At 38.6% G+C, this 23,521-nt stretch overlaps 1 protein-coding gene across 4 annotated transcripts in view; it reads left to right on the top strand.

Moving 5' to 3' along the window:
- Window positions 1-832: 832 nt before the first annotated feature.
- The window catches only part of FHIP1A (FHF complex subunit HOOK interacting protein 1A), a 93,467-nt gene continuing 70,778 nt past the window's right edge, over window positions 833-23,521 (top strand). For 2 of the 4 annotated variants that reach the window (XM_054825272.1, XM_054825274.1), the window contains exons 1-3: window positions 833-1,078; window positions 1,400-1,476; window positions 9,478-9,579. The gene's annotated coding sequence lies outside the window, so the exon portion shown is untranslated. Of the gene's footprint in view, window positions 1,079-1,399; window positions 1,477-9,477; window positions 9,580-17,723; window positions 17,852-23,521 lie in introns of those variants that run through there. The other 2 variants (XM_054825273.1, XM_054825276.1) reach the window with 2 other exon arrangements.

Below are 23,521 nucleotides of genomic sequence, written 5' to 3'. Positions count from 1 at the left end.
TATAGGTTGTATCATTAGGGAATTATCCCTAATTTTAACTTGTAAGTAATATGAGCTAAATTCAAAAAAACTTTTAGCTTGCAGATTTTTCACGTAGGAGAAATTCATGGCAGGAAGCTTTCTTAGTTATTCACAGGGGCTATGTGAGTAACTAACTCTCCAAGAGGGTCCAGGCAAATGGCTACCAGGTGATTCCCCACCCATACCCCTCCACAACAGGCCCCAAAGGCCAGCACACAGCTTACCAAGGAAAGAGGACTTGAAAAGCTCCCCCAAGGAGCACTGGCATCTTTTGCTGAGAGGGAACAACGCTCATGCACTGTGGTATCATCTAAAGACAACAACAACAACAATTTAAATTAAAAATGAAAAAGGAGGAGTGTGTATAACAGTGCTACCTAATGACTCATATAACTGGGGCCACCTTCTGGCATAATTTCTAAAATAGAGGGCCCTTCCACCATACTTTTTTTTTAAACATTGATTTTTAGTTTTTAAATTTTTATCTTTTTTTGCTCCAGGAGCGTGTTTCTTCCCAGCTCGAGACCTTCTCACCTGCTAACCATAACTATTACCTCAAAAAGGCGGCAACGACCGACGCCCTCCTCTTCCGCGGCCGCTCTTGCTTCGGCGGGCGGAGAGGGCGAGCACGGCCCCCCGGGGAGGAACTTGCTCTCCGCCCGCCGAGGCAAGAGCGGCCACCCGCTAGGGGACGCCGCGGGCCGGGCCTCACCCCGCCAGGTCGCGGCTCCTCCCCGCCTTTCTGAGTCAGCGGCCCGGCCCCCCGCTTACACACTCTCGGCGGCTGGTGCCGAGTTGGGGCTGCCTGCCGTGTGGGGGAAGATGCCCGCCCTGAGGGGACGGAGCCTCCGGGGTGCTCGGTGAGGGCGGGCTCGAGGGGGATCCCTCCCTCCTGAGGGATTAGCGCCGGCCCCAGCTGCCCCGTTGCTGACGGCGATTTACCTGAGCGGCCGCCTCCCTTCCCTCCGTCTCTGCCGAAGCTACCGGCTCCGGGAGAGAGGGAGCGGAGCCCGCCTCGCCCCTCCCTGGGGAAACTTTCCGCCACAGCCCGCGCCAGGTAGGGGCTGGGCCCCCCGGGGCGGGAACCGTGAGGGGGTGGCGGTGGTTGGGGACGGGCCTCGGACCTGGCGGCGGGGCCTCCGTGCCGGGCGCGGTCGCCTCCCGCCCGGGTTTGGGCAGCGCCCGGGCGCCGAGTTTAGGAGGCGTCTCGCCGCCGTTTCGCCTCATAGGCGGTGCGGGGCGGCGGGCCGGTGTCCCCCACAGCTGCCGTCTGCCTCAGGGCCGCCAAGGGCTGAGAGGAGTATATAGGTCACTGGAAGTAATGCCTGCCTAATCCCCTTTATCTTTTTGGTTCGGTTTTTCTGCTGCTGGTTTGTAGGGCGACCTGGGCAGCGTTGGCCGCAAACGTCTGGGAGAGAACCTAGGCTTCACGCAGGGGAGCAGGCGAGTGCCAAGGTGAGAGCGTGGGATACACACTTTTATTCTAAAGCAGGCTTTTTCCTCACAAGTGTGACACTTTACGTAGTGCTGGGAATTTCTACTTAACACCTGTTAGCTGCCTGACTCTGTGCGTGGGTTGTCAGTTTGCGTTCAGGCTTCTGTTTTAACAGGCTAGTAACACTGATACTTTTTTTTTTTCCTTCAGGAAACTCATTGTGTTGGTCACCAAATCACTGAAGGCTATTTTGATATTTTCTTGGGATGCCAAAGGAAACTAGAGGTCTCTGCAACTTCAGGGCCCTGGTAACTAGAGAAGACAGTTTGTCCTGATAAAAGTGATTGCTTTGGTGCTGTGATCTTTGAGGCAATGAGGAACTATTAGCAAGGTCATGTGAATGTGTGCTGTCACCCAAGGTTGTTGGTAGTAACGGAATGATTTTGAGTTACTCCAGGTGGACAAATCTGTAGGTGCAGGCAGATACATACTATCTGTCAGAAGGTTGTGCGTAAGGCCAGCCTGCCAGTATAGGACAGTTTGCCAGGTTGGGGCATATGGTTTTTTATAACTGTGGAATACTAAGGCACACTTGGTAGTTTTTGGAGATTTTTATTTCAGTCTGATATCCTCCTCTTCCCTGGGGTGTGTGATTGGTTTTCTGATTAGCTTTAACATATGTCATACGATGATAAGAAGAAGAAAAATGCCTAAAAATGAGGGTGTTATTTTATATGCTGCCATACTGCTTCTGGTTGAACTGAAAAAGACTTCAGAATCTCTCAGTGCCATCTTTCTCTTTGCCTAGATGTTTTCTGTTGATCAGTGTGAAACTGGTGCTGTGCAAGAGTTTATAGTTGCATTTTTCATCTGTACAACAGTGTTTTTGTTCCTCCTCATAGCCATAAGAAGGATTCAGGGCCTCATCTTGTTAGTTGCGAAGCATGATGCTTTTATCTTGTTTTCATTTTCAGAGAGAAGAGGGAGTGATAATAAACTGCCCATTCAAAGAGATCTCTCTCACACTGCTATGGTAATAGTGTTAGGTCATGCAGTACAGACCTATGTTTCTGGCCCGTGCTGCTTTGACATCATGATTTCTAGAAGTAGACCTTTCAGAAAAAATGACAATTGGAAGAGTTTATAATACCTGAAGGAGTGAGGTCACATTAGGGTTTTCACGTTGTTCATGTTGCCTTACTTCTGTAGGGCTGTGTATGAAGAGTCTGCCTGATCTGAAATTAATCTAAGAATTAGAACCTAATGCTGTAATTTGTTTCTTCCTCTCTGGCTCTGCTTTAATGAACATGGAAGGTCAAAGGGAGAAGGAAAAGACAGAAGAACTTACGATGTACTTTGTAAAGTATAAATAATTGCAAAGGGCAAGATTGCACCAGTGAGATATTGGTGTGAGGATGGCAGTTGTGAAGCTGATACAACATCCCGATGCCTTTTTCTGTTATCCATCTCAATCAAGGCAAATGTTTTCAATTGACTTCTGCTAACAGTTATTTTAATCTATTTATTGAGCCATGATGATTGATGATATGTGATTTGAAAAATAAGTGAATTCTATTAAAATGATGAAAAATGTGTTGCCAAAGCCCACAGAAGAAACATAACTTCATTTACCTTTTCTGTTTACTGTATCCACATTGTATCTAAACTATATGGTGGCAAAAAATTATCCTCTGTGAGGCTTGTTTTGGGCTTGGTGTTAGTTTGGGTTCCCCCCCGCCCCCCCCCCCCCCCAAATGGTTACAAAACTTAATAGAATCTGAAACTAAGAGAACCAAGATTGTAGAAACTGCTGCTAACATGGTTTTATTTGATCCCAGCATGAAACTGAGTTTTTGAAATCTATATGTGTATTTTCTTTTCAAAAGATTATACTAATGCATTGATGCCTTTTAAGCTTAAGTCTTCAGATTTACAGACGCTCAGTACCATCTGAAGCATCAGCTTCTCTGTTAAACTGTTCATTGAAGGGTTATCAAGATTACTTTGATGTACATTACGTTTTAAGGCTTTTTTTATTAAGAACTTATTCACAAATGTTGCTGTTCCACTCTTGCATACCTTTATTAGTATACAAAAGCTGCTTTTTGATGCTTGCAGAATGTTTCATTGCAAGGGCTTTTCAAATTTTAATTAGACTTATGGAAATCTTGTTTGAGTTGCGTTTTTAAAAAATGCAGGTCTCCTCATCCTGGTATAATCTTATTGTGACTAGTAGTTTCTCTCAAACATTTGAGAGATTCTCTCTCTGTGTTTTGTGGCATGTCTAGAGTAGTTGGTATGTTTGTGGTGTTTGTTATGTGCTGCTGAGAACAGGGCTTTTGTGACCTCTTGTTCCAGTCATCCTTTTTCGTAACAGTTTTATAACTATATTTTGGTTTATAGGCACTTAAACTCTAAGACTCTCTTACTCAAGCATGCTGACTTGGCATTGTTAACTAATCAGATAGTCATTTAGTGTAAGACTGACCCACGACCCAGGAAAAATCGTATCCTCCATCCGCATTGGAGAAAGCCCCCCAGAAGGAGGGCATCAAGGAAGGCTGTTGGCAAAATGGTGCTTTTCGTGTCCTGCTTTTGGATGTGTTTCAGGTAATCTATTACACAACAGTGGATGCACTTTTAATGGTCTGATAGCGTTGAGTCAAGAGAAGCAACCTTGGGGTTCTTCCAGAAGAGGCTGCAAAGGCCTGCACTCGTCAAAAGCTGGGGCACTAGTGATCTGGAAATTCTGAATTTCTTTTGGTCCTTTTTGCAGTACAGCATAGTGGCAAAATAAAAGCTTGTAAGTAGCTGCTGGCATGGCTGTTCTGTAAGAATTGCTGTACCTTTTAAAAACCAATGTGAACAGCCTCCAAGAAATGGTACTTTTTTCTGATGGGATTCATCCATTTGGAAAGTAGAGCTAGGACTTTACTGTGTCATGGGGAGCAGGTTAGTTAGACTTGGATCCGGATCTGAAGACTGACTGGGTTGAATTGAAACAACAGTTTTGAATGCACTTGTCAATGTATACAGCAGTAAGTGGTTCTGGAATAATTACTCCTGTGTAATATATATATACACACACACCCCCCAGTACATTTTGAAGTGTTGTCTTAAGTTTGGAGGTGCTGTGATGGTAGCAAAGCATTCACAGCTAAAGTTATGAAAACTGAGGAGCTTTTGGGAACATAACTTGCCTTACTTTGTCTTAAGCATTGATCATAAAACTTCCTATTATTATCTTTTACTAAATGACTCATTGATGATATGATAAGAATGATTTCCATTTTAAACCATGTAGCCAAAAAATTCTTGTCAAAAGTGATCCTGAAGGGCATGTGCAGGAGAGGCTGTTCCGTGTGGAATGAAAACAGAGCAGGTAAGGTAAGAGCTGGTGACAATGGTGGTAGAGGCTCAAGGCATGTGAAGACTCGATCTAAGAACATGTTACTTCTGCTATCTAGTGGGATTACATTTAATTAACAGAGGAAAGTTTGGGAACATAACACAAATACAACTATCTGCATACAGGAGGCCCGAAACCTTAGTTCCATGTATACATGTAACAGTATTTTTCCTCCAAAATCAACTGTGACCTGAAAAGGAGGAATGAGATCCTGAGTTAGTTTGTATAGGATGTATTTGGGGCTTCAACTCATGGTGTCTCTGAACTAAATGCAGCATGTTTTCATAGGAGTTGCAGAATTTGTCCTGAAATTTATTCTGTTTCAAACTGTGGTGGTTCCCCATGGGTGGTACGTTATTGGGAAATCAATGACTTCTTTTTGTTTGTTTTTTTACAGACAGACACTTGTGCCCTTTATCGTTCTAATTCTGGTTCCTTTTTTACATGTTGCCTGTATTGTATATTCGTGGAGAGTAGAGTTTATTTCTGTTAAAAAATTTTTTATAGGTAGACCTAAGGTAGTGACTATTCTACTAATATTTTAGTTTGCCTGGGGAATTGATAAAGTGATGCCAGCAAAACAGCTCACAGCTAGAAGGATTTCCTAATGTACATTAAAAAAAAAAAAAGTCTTTAAGCTATTGACAAGACCTATCTGCCAGTAAACTTTTGAATTGTAACTTAAATTTAACTGTTGGCTGTTTTTATTGCACCATGCTGATGGCTGATTCATCAGCAGTTCAACTCTTCAATTTCACTTGTGTTAACAAAATCTTCTGTAAAACCTCGGATACCCATGAACAGGAGGGAAGAGAATTTTGTATTTTTGAGTTAGTTTTAGTAACAATTAATAGTTAATATATTTGTAATAACTAAACATTTTTCAGATGTTTGTATTTTGACACACAGGTCAAAGAGCAACAAACAAAAAATTGCTGTTGTGCAGCCAGGTCCAAAAAGTAGTGTGGATTTTTACTAAATTGTGTTAACTCATTTTGATGTAGCAGGCTCCTTCTGTGATGCAACAAACCTGAGAGGGAGAGATAATTTGGCTTGCTGTTTCACCACTGTACTGGCATTATATTAAGAGTAGTGTTTCTGTAAGCATATATATCTTGAATATATAAGGGAACAAGGGAGCCTGAGTAGGGAGGTGCTGCTTTTATAATTACAAGTTGAAGTTGAAACATCTGTGGCTTGTTACCTTGTTATACTGGACCCAGGTGCTTTGGTAAACATAGCTGTGCTGTTTCCTCCTTGCACGTTTGTGATGCTTTTGCACTTTGCTGGTGCCATAAATATGTTTTAGTACAGTGTCATAAATTCTGTAATCCTGTAAGAAAACCTATGGAGGACAAAAGCTTATCTCCCCTTGTGAGAAACTCCCTTTATTGTCAGCACTGGACTTAACAGGAAGCGCATGCTCCCAACCACAGCGAGATGTGGATTCATTTTGGAGATGAGGGCTCTGTTCCTCCCTGTGTGTGACTTAGAAGTATGGTGGGTTGTCTTTCCTGTGTGCCTGACTGAGGTACAGCTATGACAGATGCTAAGCAGTCAAAGATTTTTCTGCAAACCATTAATGCCTTCCGAAAGGATATATTGCTCCTTGTTTTGCTCTGATGTTGTTATCAAACCACTTGAATGTCCTTGCAATGCCTGTGGTGTGGATTGGGAATATCAGTCATATTGGGACTCAAAGAAGTAGTGGATTCAGCTAGTCTGTTACTTTATGGTGTTTTGCCTTTTTTTTTTTTTTTATTGGCCATTTTGCCATTCAGTACAGGGACGCATAGAACATAGTCAGCAATAGGTGTAACAGGATGATTTCCTTTCTGAATTGCTGACTTGCCTTAAGATTAATTATGCTTGCCTGCTTGGAGTAGTTTCAGGTAAACAATTAGAAAGTTCTTTATCAGCTCCTTGAAACATTTTCATAGGATGAGAAGTGTGTGAAGTGGAAATACTTTTTCTTAAAAGTGAGGAAAAATAAAAAAAAAAAGGAGGAAAACAAACAAGGAGGGCAGAAACTGATTTGCCTTCACAATGATTTCTGTTCTTAATGTTTTGGTCTCAGCAGTGTAAACAACACTGGGAGATGTTAGCATGAGTTGGCTGCCAGATACCACAGAAGTTTTATGGATGTCAGTGGTTAAATCTGCCTTCAGCAGTATTTTGCTGGCATGATTTTGTACAGTGGTGGTGGTTGCCAACAACGGCCCACTGCTTAAGGATTCCTGACTTGCAAGTGTTGATAAAGCAGAAGACGCCATAGTATTAAGATGATTTTGCAGAATTTCCTTAGGCTAGATAGAGCTATGTTTGTTTTGCTTGGATGCCAGTGGAGTCCTTGGACTTGGAAAACTTTTCACAAAAATCTTTATTGTTGAAAAAAAAAAATTAAATATTCAGAGAGAAACAGCTAGAGCAGTTTAGCAAGCACTGTGTTTATGGTGCATGCTATTAGCAATTTATATCTTGTGAGTGTTGTTTTTAGCAACTTGTTAGTAAATTGTTTAATCAGCAATGGTAAATCACATCTACCACCCAACATTAAGGATGTAGGGACAAAGGTCAAACGAAATGATAATGTTCTTCATTAGATCAATTCCTGTAGCTGAGGGAGTAGACAAAGTTCTGGGCACACAGACCTTCATTCTACTGACATTCAGGTCAGCTCAGTTAAAATGAATTATTTGACTTCTGGTGCACATAGAACCTGTCTGAACACTTTTCCATGTATTAATGTTTCTTTTAGTCTTTGCCTATAATGAAAAAAATTGTTAGTGGAATTTGTGGCTTGTATTTGCACAACTTTTTCCATTAGCCTTCACTGAAATTCAACAGCATTTGAATTACCTTGTATGCAGATACACTTTAAAAAGTTAAATTAATTAAAGATGAATAAAGTGTTATCTGATCCTTTCTCTTGACAATTTAAAATTCTGAAGTGATAGTAATACCTCTCATTTAATGGATGTTGTATTAGTTTAGGAAGTGATAAACTATGCATGCATTACTTTATATGTGCATTATACCATTGCCATAGCAATGATTCAATAGGTCAAAAGTTACTGTTTGATTTTAAAGTAGCAGCAAGTGTGGGGGATAAGATTTTGTTGTATTGGCAGCAAGGCATGTTCCGTTACTAGCTGTAACATTCATACAGAGTTTTGGCAAACATTTAAAGTAGCTACAGTTTAGGTTTAAAAGAGGCATCAACTCACCAGCAACGTTTCAGGAGAGCTCAGTGACAGGAGATAACATGATCTAAGCAGTTATCATTCCAGAGAACATTCAAATATTCTGAGATAATATTATTTATTCTAGTACAGGAATATTGGGGTCTGTGGCATAAGGGAGTTGAAAAAACAGTTGATGGAAGAATTAACTTTTCCATTCTAAACAATTCTACTAAAAGTCTGTGTGAATAAAAAGGAAAAGAATATTGGTACTGTCTTGGTAGAGGTGACTCCTTCTCTGGAGATACTAAAAACTCACCTGGATGCCATCCTGCGCAACCTGCTCTAGGAGATCCTGCTCTAGCAGAGGGCTGGACTAGATGATCTCTAGAGGTCCCTTCCAACCCCTACCAATCTGTGAATCTGTGACTGAAGAATCGGGGAGATTTACTGGATTGAGGGTATTTGTGGACACCTAGCAGAAATAATTCAGATCACAGGATTTTAATTACCTAGGAGTATTGGTTGGAGAGTACAGTGGGATGCAGGTTCCTAATAAGTTCTTGGAGGACCTTGGTAAAGCTTTCCTGCTATGAAATATGAAGAAAGCAATCAGGATAGGCTTTTCCAAGCTCTGTCATAACCAGAAGATAAGTAACTTGTGTGAGAGTGAGCAAATGAGAGAAAGGCTGGCTTGGCTACTAATGAGCTCTTTAACATCAAACACAATAAGGAGGGAAAGGGAATCCAGGCTGGTTTGCCAAGGACAAGTGTAAAAAAAAAAAAAAAAAAAATACAGCACAGGCACATATAAATGCAACATTTAGAATGGCCAACTCAAAAAGAGTAAAAAGGAATCATTATAGAAATATAATGTTAGTAAAAAGACAGGGAAGCTTTGCTGCTCTTTGAAGACTGGAAGTGTGGACAGATAATACAAAGCAGACTGACTTTTGTTTTCATTTTTTTTTTCCCCACCTCATCTTTAATAAGAGAGACTGGGACTAGGAGTGAACATGGTGTTCAAGGCAAGTGCTAAAGCCCTAAGCTGGTGTGAGGAAAGAACAAGTTACAGAGCATTTAGATAAGTTTGAAGTGTTTAAAAAACACTATTGAAAGGGTAAGAGCTGGCTGATGTAATCCCTGAGCTGCTGCGGTTACTTAACTCATGGAGAATGTGTATAATACTGTGAGACTGAGAAGAGTGATTATAGTGTCTGTCTTTACAGGTGTTGCAGGGGGAAGTGGAAATGAGCGGTTGTAGACCCAGTTGTTTAACTTTGATTATTTGTTCCAGTATTTTTCCTGGGAATTAAACTCTCCTAAAGCAGTAGAAGATGACAAGGAAATGAGTAGTAGCCCATATGATTTTATTTTTAAGATTAAACTATGTTAAACTAATGTAATTTCTTTCTCCAAAATGCTAACAGGCCCTGCAATCAGAAGAGGAGCAGTTCATCTGTGATAGCTTTATGATAGAAAATGTCAAAACTTCACTCTTGCTAAAGAATGTCTGGAAGCATTGACTGTGGGTAAGTGCTAAACTGCTTGAAAAAAATTTGTTTTCTCTAGAAATGGACTCAGTTTCTGGGGTTTGGGTGGAGGTTTTTTTGGTTTTATATATGTATAAATGACATAGCTATTGTAGTAGATGACAAGAATAATGAGTCAACATGGTTATGTAATTGTAAAATTAGAGACTATCATACCAATATATTGTTACAGAATGATTGAATTCTGCCCTTAGAAAAGTTTTGGGGTTTTTTTAATAGGGCTCAGGTTGGTGCTGAGGTTTACGTAGCAAAAGCATAAGCCCCACAGCCCAGTTCCTTACTTTAAACCCAGTCAGCCTTCTTTGGAGTAATTACTATCTCTTGGTTGATGGGGGCAATCAGAGAAGGCCAGAAGGACCAAATGCTTCCCCCTGAGGCATGCTTCAGTAAACCTTTAGGACATGTCTAGTTCTTACTGTGGGGTCCTGTGACTGCATCACATACGTGAGAATAGAAGTATATTCTGTGTGTTAAATAAATTAATCTTTCTAGTCAGTTTTGAGGTAGTGTCCAGTTTTGAAGATGGAATTTATTTTTAAAAAGAACAAAAGAAAAAAAAAGGTAGTATGAACCCATTGGAGGGAGGCTGGAGGGAAGCAGTAAGAATACCTAGGTATCTGGAAGAATGACTGAATGAACCAGGAGCTGTTATTTTAGCTTCAAGGAAGAGAAGGGATAGTCTCAGTATGTGAAATATACATGTCTCACAGTGTTTTCTTTCATTGGTTGGTAAGACACTGTTGCATTCGAATATATTATCAGAAGAAGTTGTCAATGAGTTTAAGAGCAGGTGATGCAAGCATCTGTGAGTTGTGACAGAAACATAATGGGTATTACCATGGCACAGAGGGAAGGACTAGATGACTGTGAGGTGCTTTTTGATCCTTTGAGTGGTAAGTATGAGGTGATTACTCTGGTGCAGCACAGCCTGTAAAATCCAGGGAGATCACAGCACTGACAATTCCTTTTCTTCCTACCTCTACTCTCACGTCTCATCTGACAGGGAGGATCCAGAAGATATTAAAGCATTATGCCTCTTTTTCTTTCTCCTTTTTTCTTTTTTTTTTTTTTTCCTCTGGCATGTAGTAGATGAGCAAGATGTAGAACTTCACATCACTGTGGCTGTTGAAAAGTAAGTAGAACTCCCTGTTGTAAGACAACAACATGAAAAAAGGACTGTGGGCATGCCTATACCCACACTGTCTCTGCAGGAGCAAATCCTAGAACAGGGAGTGCTAGGAAATGTGCTGTGAGGATGCCTAGATTAGCTTCAAAAGCAGTTTAGTCATATTTGTATGGTGTTACATCCAAGCCACTGTGGTTTTACTGCTTCCAGACCTGTGCTAATGTCTGCTGTCTGCCATGCAGACTTAAGCAGCTTGTGTTAGTGACAATTTGGCAAACTCTTTCGTGTAATCCACTGTGTGTTGTAAACAACCCTCTATTGTGCTGCCCTTGTAGCCTGTGTTTATTTGGGTGCGCTAACTCTTTTCCTTTAATTGTCCAGTAACAGCACAAAACAGAGATGGCTCTTCACTGTGTGAGATTTCTTGTCTGAGTGCTAGGCATAACAACAGTGACATTGAACAAAGGTTTTAATTTCAGTTGGAAGCTATTGGGCAAAGGTGTGAATAGCAGAAGAAAAACAAAGATTTGAGGAAGTCCTGCAGTGCCAACTGATCTTTAAATCAAAAGCAATTAGGCACAATTTTATGGAAAATTAACAGGTTAGGAGACTTTTTTTTTTACTCACATTCTGAGGAACTTTCCTCTGTATCACTTCTATGATGTGTTCTTTCTCTTAATTACTAATCTGCATGTATGAAACAGAGCTAATTTTTAACATACTTCCCTTTTAATATTTTAAAGTCCATCTGCTGTTTTTGTGAGATTTTGAATGGCATGTATTGCTACTGGGAGTGTTTGTATTGATTCATAAATCTGTGGACTGTGGTTTCTGGGGTTATTTTCTTGGGCTTTCACATGAAGGGGAAAGATAAGGAAAGCAATTTGAATTTCCCAAACCACAAGACTATGCATCTTTCATAATATCTAGCCTGGGTACTGATGTAGGTTATGATACATGGGATGCAATACAGTCTCTAAGGACAACTTTCATCTCAAATAAAGTGCAGCATAATCCTGAGCTCAAAGTTAATTGTGTAAAAGGGGATGGCTAGTTCTTGGCTGCTCACTTACAAATCCTTGAAAAGGCTTTTGCCATTCTGAGGATGTCCTGTAACCTGCCTATTAAAGGAAGACTTGACAGACTGCTCTGCTGTGGGTTGAAGAAACATTGAAAACTGCTTTCTGTCGTGATGTTGATGATAATAAGATATAAAATAGAGCATCTTAATTCATGAAAGTTACTACTATGACTATTTTTATGTTCTAAAACTTTCTATTATCCTTATCACACTGATTTTAGGACAGAATTTCAGGCTATCCAAGCAATGTAAGCTGATTATATATAGATAGATAGATATGATTTTAATATTTTTTTATATCTGGTTCCAATTTTTTTGAGCAGTTCCTCTACCATTTTGTATTTTCCTGATTTGCCTCAATTTTCAGGAATGAGAAGGCAGAAACTTATTCTGTTCTTTCTCTCCCTCTGCTTCCCCCCTCCCCCTTAGGATACAAAATGCAGATGTGTATTATTTTTTCCTGGCATGTGGTGGTGTTTGCTTGCTTTTACAAAGCTGTGTATTTGATGCAAAAGCAAATACTTGTTGTTCTTCCAAAAATACATTACATAAGGCAAGACTGTGCTTGGCAGTAATGGTTTATCAGTGCCTAGAAAGAGTTCCAAGTGTCAGTGGTCTCTGGAGATAAGGATGTATTATTTTCTATCTGGCAGTACCGAATTTTGTCTGGAGGTGAATGAGAGCTGGTAACAAATGCACACTGGCAATACTGTGTGATTAATATGACTCTCCTGGGCCACAAGTACTGGAAGCTCTCTGTTTAATTATAACTGTGTTTCTTTAATTTAATTACAGCTTTTTAATGGAAAAAAAAAAAGCTGATAGGAAATTGGAATTTCTTTAGATTATTCAAATTCTTGTGACTTCATATACTAGACTGAGTATTCTTTTGCCTTCTAATGCAAGGTGTGTGTTTATGTTTTTTGGGGGTTGGTTGGTTTGTTTTTAAATGAGTTGGGAAGCTAAAGGCCCTTAAGTTCTTGAAAGTTAAGGTTTCAGAACCGGTTTTTTTACCTATGTGTGGTCAGAGAATCTTTCCATGTTCTGAATGCCTTCTCTTTAAAGCCTGCACATTAACTGCATATCATAGAGAAATCATGCTTTTGATGAACAGAGAACAGACCTTTGTTTCTTTACTGCTTCAGTAGTAGTAACAAAGATTCATTGAGTCAGTCTTGCAGTACTTTGAAGCTGAAACACTGAATATCTTAGGATAATATGGCACCACTCTTAAATATGTGTAATATTTTATTAAGCATATAATGGAAAACATGCACTAGTCAGATCAGAAATGGGATTGTTCCTCATATGACTCTCTTCTTCATTGACTATAGTTTCAGTCTCTTGTACTGATTTTCAGTTTCAGGTTTGTGATTCTAGATAAGAAATGTCCTTCAGGTTGAAGCACCCTGGAATCTTAAAACAAATGTGCTAAGAGGCTCATTCCTCATCCCACCGCCCCTTAATTCTGATCACTTGAGGCCCCTCCATGAGTGCTTCTTGCGTACTCCTTTTCCATATATGATGGAAACAATGTTTTCTAGAGAGGCTTGCAATTAGGTTCTGTGCTAGACTTTAGTTCTGACTATGGGTAGGGGCTATTTCTCTTCCTTTTTTTTTCTCTTCCTCTTTTCTGTTACCTGTGATGGACTATTTCATATGTAGCTAAAAGGAAAGAAAGATTCCAGGTTGATCAACTTGTAAATCTCAATCATGAGAACTTCATTTAGACTATATTTTTTTATGTGTATGACAGTAGTTTTGAAGCTATGCTGCAAATTAAAGAAGATAAATCCAAAGGAGAAAATAATTATTTAAGCTAAAGGACAGCTTGATCAAGAATGCAATTATAGGCTCGCTTACAAATTTACACAGATAAGTGATACAGTGAAACAAAAATAGAAACACTGTATTTAACAAATGAGAATCGTATTATGACCAGACATAATGGATGTATGAAGCAGACAGGCAGGGAGTTAGGTGAACTACAAATTATGGAGAAATCTCCTTCCTCTATAGCCCCCACTCAGAATTATTTTGAGTAATAAGAGATTATATTAAAAATATCATGGTTTAGTGAGCTAGCATTTTGTGAACAGTATTTTACTGTTTCAGTGATGCTGCGCACATTCTCAAGTTGTGGAAGCCAGCTAGTAGTAACAAAGGCCATACAGAATGTCAGCAGGTAAAAGCATGTGGAGAAGTTGTCATGGGTCTCAGCAGATAAAAGCATGGGGAGAAGTTGTCATGGGTCTCTTACGGATTTTTATCTCTAGTGAGCTATGTAAAGTAATAATTTTCTGAACTGAGGTCAAAGAAAAAAAAACCAAACTTTTTTCTTCATGTAGATTTAAAAAAAAAAAAAATCCCCACATACTATTTAAAGGGTACTTTAACAAAAAAACCCCAACCCTTAGCTCATAACATTTTCTGGATTAATCTGGTTCCATGTTGGTATATATTTTCTCTTCTGTTACTTAGACTGGAGTAGGATTACGTTCAAGGCACTGGCAGGAAATGCTTTGGAGATGATCTGGAGGACAGAGAGATTCATCCTGGTATCATTTTGCTTGAGGAACTTGGCTAGTTTTTAGGACTACATCTTTTTTAATAGAGGGGAAAAATGATGCTAAAAGAGTGTTATGAGACTTCTAGTTACCTCTGTGGAGGAACTTGGTATAATCATCCCTAAAATTCAAGAGCATAAGATGGCAAGGGATATCTTGGATCATGTAGTCTAACCTATACTGAAACCCTGTTATATTTGAACTATAAACTGATAGTGTCCTCCCATAAGCTCTTAATTTTTGGATGGTTTTGTTCATGCTGCTTTGATGGGAAAGCTGTTTAGGAATTTGGTTTGAACTATGAGTTCTTGGCCAAAAATTACATTTATGCAAAATAATTGTATTCTCCCTGGATGTATATACATTTTTAACTTTTGCATTATTCCTTTCAGCATGTTGAAAACTATTTCAGAATTTTACCTCCTTGCTTATAGGAGAGAAAAAACAACAGACTCCCTATTTTGAATTAATTTGTGTAGTCTGGAGGAATTTTTGACAGGTTAGCAGGATGTCTGTAAAATCAATTTTGAATGCTAAGCACTGTGTAAATGAATAGACACCCTCTTCATACTTGCATTTTTTGTATGTGTGCGGCCTTGTTACATGTCAAATATAAATTTAATATAAATGACTCCAGTGTTGACAGAAAGGTGTGGATTTCTCCTCCTTTGCGTATGTTTAGCTTGTTTAACAAGATGTTCTTATGATGCATTTCCTGTCTGAAAGTTGAGTTTTGTAATCAGCTTTTTGGCAGCATAGCCAGCTTTAGCATTCAGCATCACACTACTCTTTTCTGCTTTTGCATTTTATTTTTTTTTCTACCCCCAGTAGTTACTTTTTAGCCAGAACAGTTTCTTAATTGCCCCAAAAATATTCAGTGTGTGATGCACATGTGTTTTTGAGATGCAGCATGGATGCAAATGTTTTTGGGCTACAGCAGTGAACAGAAGGCAGTGAGGAAGGGAAATGTGGATTGCTTCTACAGTGGTGTGGGCTCATAGCTGAATACAGCCTTGGTGTTTCCAAGGGCTTCTTGCCAAGTTAATGGTGGAAGGCCTGAAAACTCTGATCTTGTCTGTGCAGATCTGTCTCATGCTGTGAATACACTTTGTTACTGCTTCTCTTGTTTATTTGAGATTTTATCATCTTTAAGATGGTTTGGTTTTTTCCCCTTCACTTATTAAACTGCCAAATTTCATTCAAGTGTTGGGCAGTTACTTTCTATTAATAGAGAATTATAATTTTTACTGTTCTACTTTCTCTGCCTTTCCTTGTCTGTGGTGGAAAGCTGAACGCTGCTGAAAGGTGTCAGCTGAAGAAACTGTAGATTTAGGTTGTCCAACAAATGGAACTGTTGCTAGAGCAAGTTTTTCCTTGCTGACCTGTTGACGTGCTTTAATTGCAGGTAAAGTAAGTGTGTGCGTTTGTGTAATAGGTAATTCATAATAGAAGTCTGTTTGAACCATGAGCTCTCTATTTGGAACGCTGGCTGTCATGATAGGTTTTTGTGGTATGGACACCTATCCTCTGAAAAGCGGGCTTGAGACTTCAGTCTTATTTAAAATGTCAAATAGAGGCTCTAGTTGCACTAAGCTGCATTTAGATAATGTGGACTCTGGAGCATTTCAGTTCTTGTTCACACCTATACAGTATACTACACAGAGGATGACAGTTGCATAATATTCCTGTGGCCACCACAATAATTGCTTACATGTGAAATGAATATATGGCAATTATCAAATGCACTTTAGCTGTGTCTTAGTGCCCAGTAACTTCTGGAGAACAATAGTATGTGACCTATGTACCCTGTAAGTCAGTGATAGATTACCAGTGGCACGCTGATGAGAACCCAAAAGACTGTACACCAAGATTTTCTTGAGTTGGCAAGACTCTTCTTTTTTTTTTTTTTTTGTTGTTTCAGAATATGTCCATGTCATTTGGACTATGGGATATGAAATTGTTGAAAAGCCTGGCATGTGAAGAATGTATGTTTTTCTTTTTTTTTTTTTTTCCCTCTGACTCTAATAGGTACACTGTACGAATCAGAGTTGAAGGAGAAAAGGCTCGTCCTCTATCTGTGGTTAAAAATTGAATACAGAAACTTTAGGAATCCTTTCACAACAAAAACTGAATAAGGGGCAGAGGCTCCTAGGCTTTGGTTTGTCATCGGATCATCTTAATCTGCAGTGAAACTAATCAGCTGACAGATGAAAATTCAGATAAATCTCTTCCCTGACCTAATCTACAAGCATGAGTATCATTTGGTTCTTGATGCAGCGTCATACATGTGTGGGTGGTTTTTTTTTTTTTGTTAGATAAGCTGTTTTACAAGATAAAGGGCTGAACACTTATGAGTTGCCTTCCCAAGAGAAGCTTATTCTCAGGTTGCAAAAGGGGCTGATGAAAGAGCATGAAGAGAGGTGTGGTCTTCATAGCTTGAATGTTTCACAGAAGAGTTGGCATCATTTGGGGAGATGTGGATGTTAATTGCAAGATCGACATAAGGAAGTTGTGTGCATAAGAGAAGCCCAAGCTAGCTAGTAGGAGGGAGCCTGATGTGTGGGTGTGAAATGAGGCTGGGATTAGTACAGACAAGCTTGAAATCTGACAGCATGTTTTGTTTCCAGAGTTGTGTTGGTTACATCAGGTAGGCCATTCATACCAGTCAAATAACATTAGAAAGGAGAAGAAATATGAAAATATACTTTACAGTAATCACTATTTCTTGTTTTTTATATACCCAAGTTTTCTTTGAAACTGATTAGGAAAAATATGGATAGCTGGTAGATATTAACTAAGTATTAACAATCTGGTAAACTCTTGTGCCTTGTGTGTTATTTTCGAAGCTCCAAACACTTGCTTTATGAAAATGAACACCATCTTTCAGCAGCCTTTTGTGTAGCACGTGTCTGGTCTTATCCTCCCCTGTAATGCTACATATATGTTCTTCCACCTCTTTCTCGATGCTGTTTGTTGCAGTTCTTGATGCTGGCCTGTGAATGGGAGACTTGTCTTTTGTCAAGTTGGAAGTGAGGATATTCTTCTCATACTAACCTGTGCTGCTCTGTAATAGTTAGGGAGGCATCTGGTTTCTCTGTAACCCATCGTGCAAGTTCCCAAAGTATCTTGAGGAAACTGAGGGGCTGCAGATACACTGATGCTTGACAAGTTAAGTATTTAATATGTTACTGTTTCCACTGTCCAAAGGAATTAATTGGCAGCTCTGACAGCATTGTAAACCTGTTTTACTAATGCAAATAATGAAAATGTTTCTGAATGTCAAGCTTTGTCTAGAAGATCAGTTAGCAGGGTGTTTGTCCAGAAGAGCTACGTGTTCCCAAGACAGATGGCACCCTATCCAAATTTGAAGGAATATCAGCTTTTACGTGTATTGAGCTACAGCTAATCCATGGTTCTGTGGCTGTGCGGAACCAGCTTTCATTGTCAAGGTGACTGTTTCTCATCCACTTGCTATAGGTAAGAATCGTTCTTCAGATGGTTTGTAGTGTTAGAATTTAATATCTTATGCAATAAAGGCAAGTCTATTTCTTTCTCCTGATAGAAAACAAAAGAACAACTGTTAGTTTAAACTACAGTCCAATCTCATTCTGTAACTTTGTTTATAGCAGTGTACACATTTCAATTAGTTGTTTTTTCTGTCCCTGACTTAAAATCTAGTTATCCTTATGGAAAGGCAATACAGTGATGATGGGAAGTGACATGAAATAACAGTGATGTGAAGTCTTTCTCTAGTTCCTATTCCATGTTAGTTCAAGTCATCTATTATACTAGTATGTTTGAGTTCCCCTTGGTTTAGCTAACAATAGTAATGAAAAAAAAATCTAATTTCTGAACATAAGAGGTTGAGTATTTAGTTTAAGTTTATGAAGGTTATCTGTGATTAAGGCTTTAATACCAGTTAGGACTAGAATTGATGATGTTTTTTTTTTAAAATCAGAAAAAAATAATGCATTTGAAATAAGTATGTTCCCATATATTTTTGTTTTTAATTAAACTTTTCTAAGGAAAGCTTTCCTAGATTCAGGTTGGAATTTCAGAATGAAAAAAGACACAAAATGAATAAAAGCCCTTTTGTTATTTAGTTTGTATGCAGAATCTTGGGATCATGCTTCTTTTCAGCTCTATTCTTCCTGTGTGTGGTGGGGGTTTTTGTGTGTGTGGTGTTTATTTGTGTGTGTGTTTTTTCTGGTGAAAGGTTTGTAGGGTTGAGTTTGTTCTGATTTAAAAAAAAAAAAAGTAGAAAAATTGTGAAGACACAGACTTATGGGGAAGGAAGTGTCTTTTTCATTCAATAGTGAGTTTGATCTTGGGAACAATCCAGTAAAATTTGGTTACTATCAGTTATCTGAAATCAATATTATAGAGGAAGATCCTGTTCTACTGATGTAGGTAATTTTTAAACTGCCTTGAGCTTCACAAAATGTTAATTTTAATAGAAAAGAGCTATTACATGATTTAGATTTTACTCTTTCATAGGATTCCTGGGGCCAGTTACAGGCTACTTGGCATGGCCTTCTTTAGGAGCCAATGATGTTCTATAAATAATTTAAATACTTGTTTTTTCTAATCTTTCATCACTTTATACTAGCATAGAAATTTGTTCTTACTATGATGTTGAAGGATATGTCTATAAAGGACACATCTGCCTGGCAGTTTGGAGAAGTAGAAAGGTGTATAAATTACTTCAGTAATGCATAAGACACTTGCTCTTTCTCGGCTCAAGACAAACAAGGAAAAAAATTGTGTGTATATATTTATATCACATAATGTGGGCTATTCATTGCAAAGTTTCCGGGTGTGTCCTAAAGAATATTTTGTCCAACCATCTTGACTTATTTGTCACTGCATGTGTCTTGAGTTTAGTTAGAAAAGTGCATATTTTGCCCTGAAGAATTAAGCACAGTGCAGGGAAGTTAGTGTGTAATGGTAGATAGGAGCGGCCACTGACATGATGAAATAGAAAATTAGGACTACTTTTCTGATAACAATGACAGCTGTTTTTCTCAACTTTGGTCCCATAGAAATAAAAAATAGTAAGTAAGTATCTTTTCAGAATTGGCTTCACCTTAGTACTAAATTAGTGTAAATTGTGCTTGGTAGCAGCCCTATGAAACCTAAGGGAATTTGTGATCATTCTGAATAAAGGAGATTTGGTAAGTTCAATGTTAGAAATTAAGAGATTTTATGATAGTCTTAAAGAAACAAAAAGCAAACCAGAAAAAAAAGTTATGATTTTCATAATAAAAGTGAGCATTATCAACATAGTGGTTTTATGTTTATTTTTGAGGAAAAAACACCACTGTGATGGCAGCAAACTTATAAAGAAAAAGTCATGCTAATACAAAATAAAACTGCAGAACAAAATCTCTAAGGATCACATTCTCAGTTGACAGGATGCTTTCCCCTTCATTGTTCTTTACATCCCAGTGTTTTTGAAAACAAAGAGGGTTTTCAGGTAAAGCTAATTTCATTTTTCCAAGTGTGGATTAATTAAATTGTTTTAAAGTGTGCATTATTATTTCAAAATATAAATTTGGAATAAATGAAAGAGGGAGTAAGATATACTGTTAATATATAGGCCTGCAAGAATTGATTGAATTGGAAGGCTAACTGTAAACTCGTTCATTAGATTTTGAATTTGTTTCTGCAGTCCTAGAATCTGTTGGGCTGAACAGAAAAACACCAGAGAAACCTTTTGGTAGCTGTTGTCAGACAAGCTTCTCATTAATCAGACAAGCAATGGAAATAATGATGTTTGATGCATTTGTTGTATATGGAGCAGTGGGGACTGGTGAAAAAGTAATCTATTGCCTACTTCAAGTGTATTGTTGGGCTTTTTAAAGCAGTGTTTATGGCCTTAGTTTTACATTAAGTTGAATGTTGTAAAATCATTATTATCTTTGTGGGTCTTTTAAAACAAAGATTTGGATGCTGTGGGTATAACATTATTGAGAAGGAGTTTTGGAGAAACTTTTTTATTACCCAGATTAATGATATTTGCTGGCAGTGCTTGAGGTTCAAAGTGAAGGAATTGACTGGGTAGTAAATTAATTGATGGCATTGCCACATGCATGCTCAAGTTTACAAAGTGCAAGCTAAGCAGAATACTTGTTTTATTTCTTTTGTGGCTCTATTAACTAAAATGAACTGTGGCTTATCTAATCACTTCCTTCTCTTGGTTAAGATAGATATACATTCCTGAAGGGGACTAGTTGCTAGAACTAGGATGTAGTTTGCAGAATGATTTATTGTATTATTCTTTTTATGGTCATTCAATTTGAAAGCCTCTTCTTTGGACCAGTAAAGTGCAACAGTGTATCTTATACACAGGCTGTTTTGTTGTGGGCCATTTCCATGTATTACAAAGGTGTGCAGCTGACAACTTCAGTCCCAGGTTTTCAGCTTTCTTTTGAAGCTTGCATGGAAACTGTTTCATAAAACACGGGGGGTGTGTGTCTTTTCTAGTAGGGACGTTATATTCAAGAGGAAGGGAAAATCCTTCACTGCATTCTAGCTGTGGCGCAGAGGCAGTGTATGACAATATGTGAATGTCTCTTCTGGTTGAATCTTTTGCTAATGGGGAAATCTTTGCTGACTACCCTACCACAGAGGGAAGCTAACCTGAAACAATATTGAAACTTTGACCCAAAGTCTGTGTTCTCCTAGTTAAAATTACTGTAACTCATTGTCTTGATTGGTACTACTCTGGGATTTACTTTACCAACATCTGAAATTAAAGTGCAAGAAATGTATAAATATTTTGTTTCAATGGAGAACAGTTGGTGTTTGTCAGTTTAATCAGTGTACAATTAGAATCTGATTGCTTTCTGAAACTGTTTGGGATCCTTCAGATATAAAAAGGGATACTAGAAAATAACTTGGTAAGTACCACTTAATATTGATTTTCTTCAATAGCATTTCTCTCACTTCATAGCTGTTCTTCACACTTAATGGCTACCCGGTTATACTGAGAAGACATATAACAACATTATTAAAAAAAGACAACTCCACAACTGTATGTCAGGATGCTGATATTTACTCATTGCTAGTTTTGCTGGTTGCATTTAAGTCCTAATGATCTTTGCTTGACTGGAGAGTTTGTTCTCCCTGTGTGCTGAAATTACACTGCTGATCTGTAAAGTGTTGTAGATTCTCAAGTGGCCTATGCAAAATACGCTTTCTACACACCAGCAGCAGAGTATTATTGTTGTAGGATGTGCTAGACAGGGGCCTTCGTTTTAGGCTTATGAAATAAGTGTTTAGGTATACCCTTGAGCAATCAGCTGCAACTGAAAAAATCTTTTGAAGATGCTGTGGTAATGAAGCTTTTACATGTGAATTCAGTAACTTTAAAATTTATCTTACAGTACAGTCTTTAAAGATGTAATTATTTATCTTCTCATTTAAAAAACAGACTCATAAAACACTCTGACAGTTATCTGATTCTATGGGTGATTCTAGTAAGTAGGCTACAATATGATATTGGGAAAAATGGATGGACTGATATTTCACTACTTTGGAAATGTCATAGTATCTTCAGTGAATGTAAAAGAACATTAAAAAGCTAGAGTTTAATCAATTTATGAAGGATTATAAATTATGATAGCAGATGAGGGGGACTTGATAACCAAGGAAATCTTTCAGTTCTAAGCCCTGCGAAGGTCCTAGCACGGGGGAAAAAAACTTTCAAAAGCCAAAGTAATTGAAATACTTCTGAAAACAGCTTAGAAACTTCAGTGTAACTTTTTGCTATTCATGAATGGCAAGACAGAAACTTTATTTTGCTGTGATTAAGGAAGTAACAGTAGGTGTCATCCCAGGAGCAGTTCAAAAAAGTATTATGCCTGAAAGAAACAACTTACTTTCCAGCTTCTCCCCTTATATTAAGGTTGTAACATTACCAGTCTGTTTTCCTTTTCAAAACTCTGTCAGCTGCCCAGCAAAGGGTGTTTTAGGGCGGCAACTAAAGTCTTTTGGAGTCATGGTAGATGCATTCTGGAATTGGTTCCTTCCATACCAAGAATCTTTGAGGGTGGGATAGAATAGATAATGAAGTTGCTGTATCCTGCATTACCTTTCTTTGTGGCCAGGTAGGGAGAGGCATAGTCCTACTCTTAGTTGCTGAGGTGGGTGAGATGTAAAAGAATGTGCTAGCCTCCAAGGGTCGTGATCAGATTGGAATGGCCATTGGCCAAATGGGGATTTGGAGGTTTAACCTCAGAGAAATAAAACAGGAGAGCAATCTTTGAGAAACCAGAATTCTTCCAGTTCCAAAGGAGGAAAGAATGTGAAAAGTTTATTTTAAGAAAATAAGGAATTTTTAATAATTTACAGAAAGAGATTTATTTCTGGGAATGTTTTGACTAGTGATCATGCTCAGTATGTCTAATGAGTTTTTGTCCACTTCTGCTAGCATTTTATGTTATGTTTCCATACGTCTTTATCAGTTTGTGTCCCTTACCAGGAGCACAGTGGCTGTCAGGCCAGGGAATGTTTCTCTCGCATTTGGTCAGTTCGGAATAAGGTGAGACCAGGGATACAGTGTCTCCTGACATTTTGGATATTTTGAAATGTTTACTGCTAATAAGTTTCAATTCTTGTAACATTATTTCAGAACAACTAACATATCATTAATTTCTGGCTCAGTAACAAGGGATCGGCTGTAAATCTTCAGAATTTGACTTGCTGGCTCTAAATGTACAAACATTGTAATAAAAATCCGGGAGTAATTCCAGGAGCAGCAGAACTGATACAGTCTGTCAAAGATGGAAGGTGCAGAGCCCACCAGCTCCTCTCCCTCTCTATCTCCACCCCCTTGGCTTCTCCCTCTGTTCCCAGCTTGCAGTGATGTGGCCTTACTCCCTTCTGTTGTGACTCATTAGAGCTGTTAAACTGATTTGCTTTGTGAACTGAACAGGAAGCATGAAATAAATGTGCTAGGGATGTGAGGCAAGGGATAGGACCTCATTCTCTCTCAGCAGATCTATGAACTGCTCTACTGGCTCACCCCATGTTTTGGAGCTATGCTATCAGTAAAAACCCTAACAGGAACTCTCTAAACTGTTTTGTCCTAGAAGGATAGAACTGAGACTAAGATGAATTGCTAATATTTGAGTATTAAAATTC

Source organism: Grus americana, chromosome 4 (genome assembly GCF_028858705.1).
Source record: "Grus americana isolate bGruAme1 chromosome 4, bGruAme1.mat, whole genome shotgun sequence".
Classification (NCBI taxonomy): Eukaryota; Metazoa; Chordata; class Aves; order Gruiformes; family Gruidae; genus Grus; species Grus americana.
The sequence above is the reverse complement of the archived record's forward strand: the minus strand, read 5'-3'. Positions and strand labels throughout refer to the sequence as shown.